Here is a 6,699-nt window from a genome sequence, read left to right as displayed (position 1 = left end):
CGTTTTGGCCCGCAGCAAAAACCACGAGATTTACGCCGGGAGAACCGCCGCGGTTTAAGCCGCGGCGGCTTTGAAGCGTCCCGGCCGCATGCTTTTCCGTTGCGGCTGGCTCTCCCATAGAGGAGAGCGCGGCCGTAACATAAATAAACAAAAAACCGAATGTAAACAGACATGCTGCTTCTTTTGAAACCGCGGCTGCGACGGCCGCAGCCGCGGTTTTAACCGGATTTACCGCAGTGGATTAGCCGTCCCATGTGGACGAGGTTTCTTAGAAACCTCGTCCACATGGCTGGCCAATTTCGAGATTAGCGGCCGCAGGCGGTTTTGCCGCGGGCGGATCTGCTGCGCAGAACCGCGGCAAATCCGCCCTGTGTGAATCCAGCCTTAAGTAGCAGAGCTCAGGTGACTGTTGTAGTGTCGGTGCTGCAGGAACTGTCTGTGTGGACGGGTTCTATCTGCATCTAGAACTGGAAACCGCTGTTACCCCACAAAAACTCCATTAGAACCGCTGAGACCCCACAAGACCGCACATACATACATGTTTACAGGGGGACAGGACGAGCCGGAGGCCCCTCAAACCAGGGAATTTTCTATACACATTTTAGGCTAATTTCGCACATAATATGCAAATCCACACTGAAAGTTTGCGCCACAACAAATTCTGCAGATGATTACTTCAACTAACGATACCAGTGCCCCCAAGGTCCTCCACGGCTCTCCTGCCCCTGCTACCAATGCTACCAGGGTCCTCCACGGCTCTCCTGCCCCTGCTACCAATGCTACCAGGGTCCTCCACCGCTCTCCTGCCCCCGCTACTGGTACTACCAGGGTCCTCCATCGCTCTCCTGCCCCCGCTACCGGTGCTACCAGGGTTCTCCACCGCTCTCCTGCCCCCGCTACCGGTGCTACCAGGGTTCTCCACCGCTCTCCTGCCCCAGCTACCAGTGCTACCAGGGTCCTCCATGGCTCTCCTGCCCCTGCTACTGGTGCTACCAGGGTCCTCCATGGCTCTCCTGCCCCTGCTACTGGTACTACTAGGATTCTCCACCGCTCTCCTGCCCCCGCTACCGGTGCTACCAGGGTTCTCCACCGCTCTCCTGCCCCCGCTACCGGTGCTAACAGGGTCACCACCGCTCTCCTGCCCCAGCTACCGCTGCTACCCGGGTCCTCCATGGCTCTCCTGCCCCTGCTACTGGTGCTACCAGGGTCCTCCATGGCTCTCCTGCCCCTGCTACCGGTGCTACCAGGGTCCTCCACCGCTCTCCTGCCCCCGCTACCGGTGCTACCAGGGTCCTCCACCGCTCTCCTGCCCCCGCTACCGGTGCTACCAGGGTCCTCCATCGCTCTCCTGCCCCCGCTACCGGTGCTACCAGGGTCCTCCATGGCTCTCCTGCCCCTGCTACCGATGCTACCAGGGTCCTCCACCGCTCCCGAGCCCCCGCTACCGATGCTACCAGGGTCACCACCGCTCTCCTGCTCCCGCTAACAGTACTACCAGGGTCCTTCACCGCTCTCCTGCCCCCCTCTACGGGCACTACCAGGGTCCTTCACCACTCTCCTGCCCCCTGATACTGGTGTCCACAGAGTCCTCCTCTGCTCTCCTGTCCCCAATACTGGTGCTACCAGGGTCCTCCTCTGCTCTCCTGTCCCCAATGCTGGTGCCACCAGGGTCCTCCACCGCTTTCCTGCCCCCCGCAACCGGTGGTACCAGGGTCCTCCTGCCCTCCAATGCCGACGCTGCCAGCCTTCTCTGGCCTTAATTTATCCAAACTGTCTCAAAAAAAAATTTAGCCTTGTTGCCCATAGCAACCAATCACAGCGCAGCTCTGATTTCTGAGGCTGCTCAAGTAAAATGACAGCTGTGCTCTAATTGGTTTCTATGGGCAACAAGGACAGTTTGTCTATTTGATAGATTAGATAAATGAGCCCGTCTGTTCTTCCGATCCAAAACGTCTCTACTTGGTTTCTCTAGCTGAGAACAATCACATTGGAAGTATGGAGTCTATAAAAATAGGGTCTTGGCAAATGTTCATCGTATTAGATGCCAGTAGACTACGGCAGACCAGTTTGATGACAGGTTTCTGTAGAGGGTCTCTGAAAATAAAGACCTGCCAGGATTACACAGACTAGTTTGTATTGTTCGCTGCAGTAACACATAGCGAGCAGTAGAGGGTGTAAGAGCAACGCCATACACACAGCACGCAATTACAGAGGTATCAAGTTACCGGCACTTCTAGCCGGCTTCCACCCAGGTGGCTGCTCTTCATTTCCACTGGGAGGACCAATGTGGCTGCGCTCATGAGTTTAGTCTTGCTGGGGCATGGATGAGGCTCAGGCTCGTGAGAACTGCTGAGTATTGTCTTGTTGGTAAGGCTCGGGAAAGGGCAGGTAATGTGTGAAATCAATTCAGAAGCCTGATTGGACCTCTTAGCACTGTGATAACAGCTTGGTGCTATACGAAAAGACAAGCCTTAGTATGAGGTTCACTGATCATTAACCCTTTCCAATCCACTGTCTGACGTCTAAAGACATTTTGATTGAAGGCTGTACAGCTCCAATGTCGGAAGACGTCCGGCAGGGTATTCTTACTGTAGATTACTGGCCATTCTGTTGTCGGGGGCCTCTCCAGCATGTCCCATACTGTAGTACTGGCTCTAGCCAGCAGATGGCACCATAGTATAATGGCAGAAAAAATAAAGCCCCTTACATAGTAACATAGTTCGTAAGGCTGAATGAACACAATGTCCATCTAGTCCAGCCTGTCTAGCCTCCTGTTTTGTTGATCCAGAGGAAGGCAAAAAACCCCAAGAGCAGAAGCCAATTAGCCCTTTTGGGGAAAAAAATTCCTTCCCGACTCCCTAATGGCAATCAGACTGTACCCTGGATCAACCCCTAATAGTTCCTACCTGCCTGTATACCCGGATTAACAAATAACCTTAGATTTATAGCCTATAATATCCTTCCTCTCCAGAAAGACATCAAGTCCCCTTTTAAACTCCTCTATGGATTTTGCCATCACTACGTCCTCAGGCAGAGAGTTCCACAGTCTAACTGCTCTAACAGTAAAGAACCCTTTTCTATGTTGGCGATGAAACCTGCATTCTTCTAAGTGTAGCGGATGCCCTCTTGTTACTGTCGTAGTCCTGGGTATAAACATATCATGGGAGAGATCCATGTGTTGTCCCCTCATGTACTTATACATGGTTATTTGGTCGCCTCTTAACCTTCTTTTTTCTAGAGTAAATAGTCCCAAGTTGGATAGCCTCTCTGGGTATTCCAGTCCCGTCATTCCATGTATTAGTTTAGTTGCCTTAGGAATCCCTGAATCCAAAATTGGATTGCATAGGGTTAACTGTTGCTTGTCAGTCTTTTATACTGTCAGTGCTGGGATTTGTAGTTCCACTGCAGGGAGGGACACATATATAAAGTGTTGACCTTAAAAGAATCTATGTAAGGCTGGGCTTATGCAATTGTTTGCCACATGAGCACCAGGCAAGTACGCAATGACGTGAATTTGTTGCACTTCACCAATCCCCATGCACTGCCTTAAAGGGGTTGTCTCGCGAAAGCAAGTGGTTGTCTCGCAAAAGCAATCAGGAGGCTGGAATCGGCACATGTGACAGGGGCGGAGCTACGCGATGACGCATACAAGGGGGCGGAGCCAGAATGCCGCCCGTGCCGGACCGAAGAGATGGGAGAAGACCCTTTTGCGCAAGCGCGTCTAATCAGGAGATTAGACGCTGAAATTAGACGGAGCCATGGAGACGGGGACGCCAGCGCAGGGAAGGTAAGTGAATAACTTCTGTATGGCTCATATTTAATGCACGATGTATATTACAAAGTGCATTAATATGGCTATACAGAAGTACTTAACCCCACTTGGTTTCGCGAGACCACCCCTTTAACCCTTTGCAATCCAATTTTGGATTCACAGTATCCTAGGGGGCTTTCTCTTTCTGCCATTATACAATGGCGCCATCTGCTGGCTAGAGCCAGTACTGCGGTATGTGACACGCTGAAAAGGGCCTCCCGACAACAGAGCAGCCAGTAATCTACAGTAAGAATACCCTGCCGGATGTCTTCCGACATCAGAGCTGTACAGCCTTCAATAAGAATGTCTTTAGACGTCACAGTGGATTGGAAAAGGTTAATACACACCAGATAGGCCGTGCCGTGATCTTTTAGGCGAGCGTTGTGTGAGCAGTGCAATTAAAACTCTATGGGAGATTGGTAATAGGATGTATAGGTTGAGCCCGTTAACCTGTATTGATCACACTTATTTCAACTAACTTGCTGTCTAATAAAATATTTTGGAACTTAAATGACATTTGCTCAGTGGTTTAGTCTTTCAAACGACTTGGGGGGGGGGGGGGGGTAATGGTTTGCCCAGCTAAACACAATACTTGTTTACTCATGCAGCAGAAGACAATGGCTTTTCTCCACACTAAGGCCTCATTCACATCAGCTTGGTTTTAGTGCATTATAGGTGCACGAAAAGATGGTGTCTATCAGGACCAATGGTTTTCTATAGAAGTTTTCAAACGAAGGCATTTTAGACACGCAAAAAGCTTGCACCTACGGGCGCTTAGACGCTGGCGATAGATTTTCCTGCGATGCGAGAGAGTGAAAACGCAGAGTTTTTAAAACCAATGATTTTCAATGTTTTTTTTTCTTATTTGTGATGTTTTCACTCGCTCCAAGTTGCGATAAAAAAAAATCTGCAATATTGCCCATTGTTTTCAATGGGTCGGGGAATTCCTGGGAAAGCCCTCTAGCCCCGCCTATGGTGCTTCTTTACGTAGACATATGTTGAGCGTAAAAAAAAACAACCTCACCATTTGCTTTTATAGACTGTATTCACAGTCCAAAATTTCTCATTGAAGTCTATGGGTGTGTAGCAAAAGAACAGTGAATAAACATTAGTATCCGCGTTCACTACACGTCTTTTTTGCGCACTCCATTTTCTGTGGGTTGCAGCAAACCTGACATCACTTGGGCCTTCTTGTGTTTTTTTTTTTCTTTGTACACCTGGAAATGAATGACGTATGGATGCGAAATGGACATGAAGAACCGCACATATAAAGCAAGAACACATGTATCACAAACATACAGGCATGTTTTTTTAACATGTTGAAATTGCTTAAACCCGTGTGAAGGAGCCCCTACACAGGCCAATCCTCTTCCTGGTTTAACAAGCAATGATTGGCAATCTAGCTTGTTGATTTGCACTTCTTACTGCAGTTTCTACGCAGCAGAACTGTAGTTTGGTCCGAACGATTGTAGACCTGAGTGTTTACATTGGGAGACGTGCGGGCATCGAGCGAGCATTCTACATGCTCATTGGATGATCCCAGGCATATCTACACTGTTGGATGATCGGGTCAGAGGCCGTTGGTGTATTCCCCATCAAGGTATAAGTAGCACATGTTGGGGGTCTTTAAACAGACCATTCAGCTGATGCTGTCTGCTTCCCAATCATTTGGACATGCGAGTATACTTGGAGGAATTCAATGGACACCACACCGTATGTGTATACCAAAGAAAAGCCTAGTTTATTTAGCGAAGCAGCAAAAATTATATAGAAGCTTGCTTACGTAGGATATAAGCAGGATATGATAAGTAACATCTCAGCATATGTAATACATGAGAAAAAGAACAACTCGTTATTAATGTGTCCTTCAGCAAGTTACAAAGACGTACATCCACAGGTGGCGATTAAAACTTATCATGGGAACATAACCTTGAAAGTCTTCCCAGGAGAAGATGCAGATTACAAAGCATACAAATCATAATTATTCTGTGATAAACAACTTATTTTTCTCTTATTTATTCATTGCAAAGGGAAACTAGAATTAACCCCTCACACACACCTCCTTTATTGAGGACTGAACCACTCCCCGCTCTGAATCCAGACGTCGACGCATCATGTGATTCCGTACTGAACTCTATTTTTCCAGTATTTGCTGTGCTGTCCGGTAGATTACTTCTGCTTATTTCTATATTTTAATATACTTACCCCCACCCCTTTTTCTCACTCCGTGACTCAGCAGTGTCCCCCACTGAAGTTGGCGCGCGTTATGAAAATCGTACTCCTTTTTTTTCTCAGAGTTTCTTGTGCTTTTGGGATGTGACAGGCTCCCTTTTAAGGTTGATGTTGTCCCATGTAAAAGGGCCTTGAGGATCAAAAGAATAATTAGATCTTGATGACGTCTTCCATTTTGTAGGGTTACAGTTTTCTAAGAATGGGGCAGGACATTCTGTCGGTGCGTTGTGGAATCAAAGATCTCTTCACTGAGTTACCCAAGGTCAGTGACAGAGACAGACTGGTGGAGGTGCTGTCTGGTGCCAAACGTTGCCTCGGAGAAGGATCGGCCTCGGCATCTGCTCAGGAGGTTGCTGAATTCAACAGAACACATTACAACTAGAGATGAGTGAATATACTCGTTTTGAGTAATTACTCGATCGAGCACCGCGATTTTCGAGTACTTCCGTACTCGGGTGAAAAGATTCGGGGGGTGGGGGCGTGGCGGAGCGGGGGGTAGCAGCGGGGAACGGGGGAGCCCTCTCTCTCTCCCTCTCCCCCCCACTCCCCGCTGCAACCCCCACTCACCCACGGCGCCCCCCGAATCTTTTCGCCCGAGTACGGAAGTACTGAAAAATCGCGGCGCTCGGGCAAAAAAGGGGCGTGGCCGAGTAGGT

This window comes from Eleutherodactylus coqui, chromosome 1 (genome assembly GCF_035609145.1).
Source record: "Eleutherodactylus coqui strain aEleCoq1 chromosome 1, aEleCoq1.hap1, whole genome shotgun sequence".
In the NCBI taxonomy this organism is placed as follows: Eukaryota; Metazoa; Chordata; class Amphibia; order Anura; family Eleutherodactylidae; genus Eleutherodactylus; species Eleutherodactylus coqui.
Note: the sequence above shows the minus strand (reverse complement) of the source record.